The sequence below is a fragment of the Vombatus ursinus genome, unplaced genomic scaffold, assembly GCF_900497805.2.
Source record: "Vombatus ursinus unplaced genomic scaffold, bare-nosed wombat genome assembly UNPS02010822.1, whole genome shotgun sequence".
Taxonomy (NCBI): domain Eukaryota; kingdom Metazoa; phylum Chordata; class Mammalia; order Diprotodontia; family Vombatidae; genus Vombatus; species Vombatus ursinus.
Genome location: NW_020950600.1, coordinates 3,328,853 through 3,337,175, shown reverse-complemented (window position 1 = coordinate 3,337,175; position 8,323 = coordinate 3,328,853). Strand labels below are relative to the sequence as shown.

Below are 8,323 nucleotides of genomic sequence, written 5' to 3'. Positions count from 1 at the left end.
TGAAGTGCACTGGCCAATACTGGTTCCAGTGGACAAATGATAAAACACCTTCCTTATTTAAAAAAAAAGCGAGAATTCTGGATGCTACATGTTGCACACACTGACCAATGCAATCACCATGTCATGCTCAATGAGTTTTTGTTTGTTTTCTTTTGTTTTGTTGCAGGGAAAGGTTCTCTGGGGGAGAGAAGCCAGGAGCATCAAGAAATGCCTTCAGGGTAAAACCACAATCAGCAACAATGAAACTTAAAATAATAAAACAAAAGGAAAAGAGGAAGAATGTTACCTATTGTTAATGGATTCCCTTGATAGAGAAATAGCCTACATCATAAACCCAAGGGATGCTCACAATCGTAAGGAACAAGCCAGCTGGCCTGGATTCATCTCCCTCAGAAGGGGCTCAGAGATGCCTGCTGCCTTCTGGGCCCCAAGGGAAGATATCTGCACCCTTGGATTCCCCAAATATGGTCAGGTCAGGATAGATACACAACAAGATTCTTGTCTTTGGTTCTCAGCTTCTGAAATTAGCTGAGAGGCAATTGATCAGGTATCTACCCTGATTCAAATATCAAAAACTCTCCAATAGCTTATCTATAAAGGAGTTAAAACTTTATTTACAAAAACTCAGTGGAACAACAGACCTGCTGGGCTCTGGGAGGCAGAGAGGATGGAGCTAGGTCATTCACCTTCTTCCCCTAAAGGGTCTCTGGCTTTGGACTCATGCCCAAATCTAGACTCAGTCTTGAGGAAGAGAACCTCTCCCCTAGAGAAAGGGATCAAATTCCTTTTCCTTACCTCTAGTTCTACCCATCCTCACCCCATAACTCCAGATATTAGGTTTTAGCTTACATCAAGAGTCTCTCCAGAAGGGAATAGAAAGATTCTCTCTGTATAAGGTAGAGCAAGTGGAGGAGAGCTTTTATTTCCTCCACTCCAATGCTAAAGACACAATTGACTCAAGAATACATACTGTCAAAGAGGTAAAACATGACACAACAACTCTTCATGTACTCTCTCTCCCAAGAAGACTACAATTAAAACATGGAGCACTTAGTGGCATTCAAATAGACATTTCATTTTCACCTTGGCTTTGCACTGTCCAAACAATTCTCTCAAGATCCATGTCTTTTGGCCAGCCAACCTAGGGTTTAGACATCTCTTCATAGCTTCTCTGAGAAAGGTGTAGTTCTAAAACACCTCCTCTTGTTGCCAGTCAGCTCTGACTGAGGAACCCAGCAGTTCCCAAACACCTGAACTTGAGAAGTTGCCTGCAGGGCTAGAAATATCCATCTCAGGGGCATTGTTTCAGCACCTATATTCAGGGAAAGAAAGAACAAATCAGAAGAGGAGGCCAGGGCCAGGAGATCCATGCTTGGGCTACCAGACAAGCGCATGCTCTAGCTGCCATATGCAGATAATCAGCATTACTACCAGTGTGGTTGAGGGGAAGGATACTCTTCTCCACTCCTATAGGAAGTCTCAGAGAGTCCTATGCCAGTATTCTAAAAAGAGAAGGAAGGGAGTGGGAGAACAGAAGTTGTCTCTCCTCTTGAAGCCTACTGAGTGAGTGGTTCTTTCTAGTCCAAGGCCAATAAAAGGATTGCTTCATCATTACAAAATGCCAGGTCCTTTAGCATTGATCCAGAGGCCTAGATGGCCCACTAGATGTGACCAAGTGTCCCAAAGATCAAGAGCTAACCTATTTCCCCACATTGCACCTAGAACAAAGCATATATAGAGGAATTATTCATGAACTCTAGGTGGTATAGTGGATAGAGAGCTGGGCCTGGAGTCAGGAAGATCTGAGTTCAAATCCAGCCTCCGTCACTTACTAGCCGGATGACCTTGGGCAAGTCATTTAACTTATTTGCCTCACTTTCCTCATCTAAAAAATGGGGATAATAATAGCACCAACTACCTCCTAGGGTTGTTGCAAGGACCAAGTGGGATAATAATTGTAAAACATTTAGCACAGTGCCTGGCACATAGCACTACATAAATGTTAGTTGTTATTACCATTTTGTTGTTCAGTCATGACCAACTCTTCATGACCCAATCTGATATGTTCATGACGGAGATACTAGAGTGGTTTGGCATTTCCTTCTCCAGCTCATTTTACAGATGAGGAAACTGAGGCATACATGGCTAAGTGACTTTCCCAGGGTCACATAGCTGGTAAGTGTCTGAGACTGGATTTGAACTAATGTCTTCCTGACTCCAGGCCCAGGGTTCTATCCACTTCACAACCTAGCTGTACTTATTATTATTACTATTATTAACATCATCATCATCCTTATTATTATTATAACAACCTGACCTCACTTACAAAAGAAAATTCTCTGAACTACATTTCCCAGAAGATTTTATGTGATCCAATAGTGAAGTGATATCAGTAAGCAAGGTCACTGATTGGATGAAGAGACTTTGCAGCCCAGGAGGTTTGAAAATGTTGTAGGAAAAGCTTGCACAAAAGTCTGGCATTGACAGCGGAAGTGTGGAGAGAGGATATGGGCACCTGTTGGTAGAGATAAGAGAGGCATAACACAAGTGGCATCAGAGACAGAAGTAGAAGAAAAGGTCCTATAATCATAGCTTTAGAGCTGGAAGGAACTATAGAGGTCATTGAGTTCAACCACCTGACTTTACAGATAAGGAAACTGAGGCTCAGAGAGACTTTGTGACTTGCCCAAAGTCACATAGCTAGTAATTGTCTGATATAAGACTGAAACCCAGGTCTTCTTGACTAGGAGGCCAGCACTCTGTCCATTGCATGGTGTGGAGGCCTCAAAGAGAAATAAAAGTCATACAGAGCTCTCCGTGGTATCTGGATCTCTGTCCTTCCATATGGACCATGACGGTGACCACAGAAGCTGCAGCAAGAAGCTTCCAAAGAGGTGGGTGCTGTTTGGAGTGCCACCTGGGGGAAGCACAGTGCCTTCAGATGTGGAGCTTCAGGGCTATGAATTTGTCTCCCTCTCACTATATTAGAGTAGCAATGGAATTAGATGAGAAGTCAATTGGTACTCTCCCAAGAGATATGGAAACCAGTTGTGCATGGTTACAGGAAATGATTACTACACACCTCAGTTGGTTGTTGACCTTGTTATTGTTTTAATTTCATGGCATTTGCTTTTAAAATCATATTTCATTTTGGCATGATATGGCATAAAGACAGAGTGGTGCAGCGGATCGAAGGCCAGCTTTAGAGTCAGAAAGACTTGGTTTTAATTCCTGCTTCTATCACATAGTGGTTGTATGACCCTGGGCAGGTCATCTAACACATCAGTGTTCTTGGCAACCTTCTAAGACAGTAAGGCACAGAGAAGGCACTGGTCTGCATTGGTAGCTAAAGTCTCTTCACAATGGAGCAAAATCCCAGGTCCAACACCCTATCCCTATGGCATAGAGACAGGTTGGTGAAGGCTCAGACTGAGTCGTTGAATAGATAATGACCCAGAACTAGTGAAGAGAATTTTATACATACTGTATGAAAAATGTGTGGCCCTCCTAAAGAGATTCATGATGGGAATATGGATGGGTCTAGTTTTCAAATATGCCCTCCTATATGAGACAATATTCCAGAAACAGTATCATAAATGGAGCGTTAAAGTTGTCATTCCCATTTCAATCTCTGCATTGTGAAGGAAAGGAGAGAGGGAGAGAGGGAAGAGAGAGGGAGAGGGAGAGGGAGAGAGAGAGAGAGAGAGAGAGAGAGAGAGAGAGAGAGAGAGAGAGATGGGTAGAGATGTCAGATAGATGGATGGATGAAGATATTTAGTAGTAGGTAGGTAGATGGATGGATGGATGGGTAGACAGACAGACAGGATAGAAAAATAGATGGATAGAAAAGACAGACAAGATATCTAGATAGACATCTTGATAGATAGATAGCATATTTGTGAAGTATTTGGTCCTTTCTATTGCTCTCTCCAGCCAAATTTTTCATCAGATCCAAACAACAGCTGACATCCCCTCCCCCTCTCCCCATCTTCCCACTTCCAGACCTTGACAAGAGCGAGAGCTCTTCATTTCCAGGACACTGTGGACTGTGAAATTGTATTTGATGGCCTGATCGGCTCTGGGGCCTGACTAGCCATTCTGATCCTTAGAAATTGAATCCTAGATTTGATTGTCAAAAGGAGCAACATTTTTCAATTTCACCTCTCTGAGCCTCAATTTCCTCATCTGTAAAACAGAGAATTAAACTAGATGGCCTCTGAGCTCCCTTCCAGCTCTAAATCTATGATCCTAATAAGAAAACTATCCCATTCCCCCAATTTACAATTTTTGTTTCCATTGAATTTTTAATTGCATCACCACCTGATGAGCAAGCACCCACAGTGCTCTTAATACTTCATATTACAAAGGAAAGCTGCTGGGTGGCCATTGTTGGGTGCATTGTAGTGGGGAGTCCATTCTGTTATGGGTTGTACTGGTGGGTCATAGGATCATAGATCTTGGGCTGAAAGGATCCTCAGAGTCCAGCTAATTCAACACTCTCATTTGACAGAGGGAGAAAGCAGAAGCCTAAAGAAATTAAGTGACTTGCCCAAAGTCACCCAGCTTGGATCATGACCCCAGCCCTAGAGGAACACACCCCTAGAACTGGAAGGGACCTCAGAGCCCAGATGGTCCAGTTCCTTTATTTTACAGATGAGGAAACTGAGGCAGAGAAGTGGAGTTGTCCAAGGTCACACAGGTAGTATAATTCTCATATTCTGGGATTCTGTGAAATAATCCTCCAAAAGCCTTCAAAAGTAACTTCTTGTCACTAAGTCTGTTCTCTGTTGAAATCAAAACTAATCTCAATAAAGATCAAAGTTAGCATGGCCAAATAGCTTCTCATTACACATCCTCCTACCCAGACATACACCCAGTCTACACCCACCCTCCTCATGTAAATAGTCAGCTAAACATTACACTTACCCTGAAGCTGCTCCCATCTGAGTGTGTTGCCGTCTGCTTTGAGCCCTGCAGGATTTTATGAAGATGTCAGACCAGCCAGAGGTGTTCACAGCAATAAACCTTTATTATGGGAGTGGTCTAACTCATGGAAGGAAAGTCTTGGCACCTAAGGAGAAAGAAGGGAAGAGGAACACAGGGCTTCAATACATTTGGGCTTCATCACTGCAGGGACAAAGATACACCAGGTAATTGGGCCTCTGGTGGGGATTGTTTTCAAGTCACAAAAGGAAGAATATTTTTCAATAAACCATGAGTGACTGCATTGAATACTGGGTAGAGAGCTGGATGTGAAGTCAAGAAGGCCTGGGTTCAAATCTTGCCACTGACTCTTACTAGCTATGTGATCTAGGCAAGAGACAATCTCTCTAAGATTGTCCATCTGCCCTGTCCTCTTTAAAATGAGGGGGCTAGACTCAGCCTCTAAGGTCCCTTCCAACTCTAAAACTACGGTCCTGTGATCATTCCTCTAGGCCTGGCTAAGTTGTGCCCTTCCTCTGAGGGGCTGGAAGCCTGCATTTAGTATCACTGTGTTCAACCAAAAGCCAGAGATGTTACAGGGAAGAGGGTAGAGTTAGATTCAGGTATGACTTCTAGGTTTCCCATCTCTGGTGTCCTGGACAGGGATTGGTTAGTGAGGCCTGTGGGAGGACAATACAAACCTAGAAGTCTTCAGAATGGAAATTCACATGAAGTACCACCACCAACCTGGCTGCATGAAGGGCTGAATCTTTTGTAAAAGTCCTGCTGGTTGGAACATAGACCTAGGTATAGTGGGGAACAGAAACAGGAGATGGAAAAGAAGCATCTATGGATAAGGGAAGAGTTTATGACCAAAAAAGAGACAGAGAGTATCACCAGATGTAAACTGAATAATTTTGATTACATGAAATTGAAAAGGTTTTACACAAACAAAACTAATAGTCAAACTTAGAAAGAAAGCAAGAAATGGGGGAAGGTGGATTTTTACAGCAAATTTCTCTGATAAAGGCCTCATTTCTCAAATATATAGGAAACTGAGCTAAACTTATAAAATAAGAGGCATTCCCCAGTTGATAAATGGTCAAAAGGTATGATCAGGCAATTTTCAGAGGAAGAAATCAAAGCCATCCGTAGTCATATGAAAAAGTATTCTAAATCGCTATTGACTAGAGAAATACACATTAAAACGACTCTGAGGTACCATCTTAACATCTATTAGGTTGATGAGCATGGCAGAAAAGGAAAATGAGAATGCTAGAGGGGATGTGGAAAAATAAGGACACTAATACACTGTTAGTAGAGTTGTGAACTGGTCCAACCATTCTAGAGAACAAATTACAATGTCACCCAAAAGGCTATAAAACTGTGCATACCCTTTGACCCAGCAATAGCATTACTAGGTCTGTATCTCAAAGAGATCTAAGAAAAGGGAAAAGGACCTACATGTACAAAAGTATTTATAGTAGCTCTTTTTCTGGCAAAGAATTGGAAATTGAGGATTTTTCCATCAATTGGGAAATGGCTGAACAAGCTGTCAGATAGGATTGTGATGGAATACTATTGTGCTATAAGAAATGACAAGCAGAATGTCCTCAGAAAAACCTGAAAAGACTTACATGAACTGATGCAGAGGGAAGTGAGCAGAACCAGAAGATCATTGTACACAGTAACAGCCATATTGTACAATGATCAATTGTGAATGACTTAGCTATTCTGATCAAGACGATGATTCAAGACATTCCTAAAGGATCCATGATGAAAAATGCTATCTCCAGGGAAGGAACTGATGAACTCTGCAGATTGAAGCAGACTTTTTTCATTTTCTTTATGTTTATTGCTTTTCTTGCTCTATTTTTTGTTTTGTTTTCATTTTCGCAACATGGTTAATAAATATGTTTTGCATGACTTCACATGTGTAACTGATTTTATATTATTTGTCTTCTCAATGTATGGGGGAGGGGCAAGAGAGGAGAGAATTTGGAATTCAAATGTTTCCCAAAACTGAATGCTACAAACAAATAAACAGATAAATGAATGAATGAATTTTTCAAGAGAATAGAAGTACCTGGAGCTGTGATGTAGCAGACCTGTATTTAATGATAGCACTGAGTAGGGCTTCTAAAAACACCATCAATTACTATGAGACATCCAGGCCAGAACACTGAATTCTCATAGATATGCCAGGGGTCCATGCCAAGGAGAAAGGCATAGACAGGGCAGCATGAGATCATATGTAGGGAATTGGAAGGGAGTCCAACCCCCTTATTTTCCTTGTAACAGAGGACTGGCCAAGGAGTGCCTGGTTCTTGGCATGTTTGATGAGCCTGCTTCTGGAGGATGCAATGACATGGAGTGGAAGGTCCTGGATCTCTACTTCAGGGCATGCACAAAAGATTGTTTCTTGTTGTTACTGCGTGGTAGATAAAGAGTTTTTTGATTGGCTGCTGGCTGGTCTGTGAGCCCATGGCCTCCTTGGCAAGCCTGTGTCTGGGATGAGGTCACCTCTGTTTGTGTCTTCTTTCTGTGGATACAGGGCTTTATGAGATCAGAAGAACCACCAAATATCCAGTGACTGAGTCTGGCAATGAGCCAGCTTGACACAGTCCAGCAATGTATCACCCTGACAACAAGGACACTGTGTCCTATAAGTGAGGGATCAACTTGTCCATCAGTCATGCCAAATTCAGAAGTAAGCACGGTGAAGGAAATGCTTTATGTCTGAGCTCACTCACCCCAGGGACAAAGGTAGTAGAGGGGAGAATGTGCTTCCATTCAAGGGCTTGTTCTTATACTTTGATTTTGTGATATCTTTTCAGTAAATAGCACTTTAAAGAGCTAATTGTTGTTAACTGGCTGGATGGATAGTGGGGAGTTCATCAGTGGTATGATATTGGTGAAAACACACCAATGGGGGCTCAAGCCAATAGCCTTAGAAAGCTACTCCAACCCTTCAGGGATCCTCCCAGAGCCAGTTGCCTTGGGAAAAGCCAAGCATGAATTTAGTTAGAAACAAAATGGTTACTACTGGGTGTGAAGACAGCCCTCCCTTTACCTGAGCACTGAGCCAGTGCTCAGAATTTCATTACGTTAGTCCAGAGCTCTCTCATTTTACAAATGAGGAAACTGAGGTCCAGAGTAACTGGCTCAAAGTCACACAGGCAGTAAGTGGTAGATTCAGGATTCAAACTTAGGTCCTCCAATTCCCAACCCAGTGTTCTTTCTATCATGCTCAAAAAGCATCCTTTAATTCCACTTAATTATAGCAAAAGTATTCTGTTCTATGATGTACATATGGATGTTGTTTCCTTTTGAGCTATAGAAAGCAGGAAAGTAATCTTCATGGGAAGTGAGGCACTGGGTATATTTTTGGAGATTTTCC

General features: G+C 42.2%; 1 long non-coding RNA gene across 1 annotated transcript; it reads right to left on the bottom strand.

The window, feature by feature from the left end:
• Positions 1 to 658: 658 nt before the first annotated feature.
• Positions 659 to 5,731, bottom strand: LOC114038243. The gene is made up of 3 exons (XR_003568552.1): positions 5,671 to 5,731; positions 4,927 to 5,071; positions 659 to 1,312 (listed from the first exon to the last, which is right to left on the bottom strand). It is a non-coding gene; the product is annotated as an uncharacterized LOC114038243 (long non-coding RNA).
• Between the last annotated feature and the right edge of the window lie 2,592 nt (positions 5,732 to 8,323).